The following is a 919-nucleotide window of genomic DNA, read 5'->3' as shown; positions in this document are numbered from 1 at the left end:
TGACATCATCACCAAAAGCTTTCTGAATCTTCAAGATGGTTTGAGCTTGTGTATCACCAAACTTTTTGTAAAACTTCACTGAAAACGAAAATCTGACAAATATGCCTACATATCTGTGCTCTAGGTACAAAGGCCAGGAATTGACACAGCTTACCAGTGTGAAAAGTTTCATAGTCACACAGGAAGAGTGATGTTACACAAACAGCATTAGTTTTAGTGGAAAAAAATTAAGTTGGATACTTTTTGAACACACCTCGTATGTATGTATGTATGTATGTATGTATGTATGTATGTATGTATGTATGTATGTATGTATGTATGTATGTATGTATGTATGTGTATGTGTGTGTGTATGTATGTGTGTGTATGCATGTGTTTGTGTGTGTGTATGTATGCGTGTGTGTCCATGTATGTATGCATACATTATTTTGGTCAGGTGAGTCTCTTGCTATTCTGTGTTTCACCTCTAAGTGCACAATGTCTTCAGCCAAGTTACGACATTACTTTCCTGGAGATCCTGGTGAAACTCAGAGTAGCATGAAACTGACCTGACCAAAATAAAATATATTATTAATCTCTACTGTGGTATTGAGTACTCTTTTTTTTAATAATTAACACTAAATGTGTAAATATATATATATATGTGTGTGTGTGAGTGTGTGTGTGTGACTTGTATATTACCCATATAAACAGGGCTAATTAAGCACTGTCTCTTCTCCTTAGATTGAATAAATTATGGACAACCTTAACTGGTTTTTGAATCTTATTGGATTCTCATTAGGGGTGTGTACATCAATTTGACCAATCCCAGAGAATGAAGCAGCTAATCTGTTTGTATATTCAACAATTACAGTAGCTACAATATATTTCATCTACAAAACTCAATTATCATACTTATGTAAGAAACCGAGTATTATTT

Source organism: Octopus sinensis, linkage group LG2 (genome assembly GCF_006345805.1).
Source record: "Octopus sinensis linkage group LG2, ASM634580v1, whole genome shotgun sequence".
Taxonomy (NCBI): domain Eukaryota; kingdom Metazoa; phylum Mollusca; class Cephalopoda; order Octopoda; family Octopodidae; genus Octopus; species Octopus sinensis.
This window is presented reverse-complemented; position numbering follows the sequence as displayed.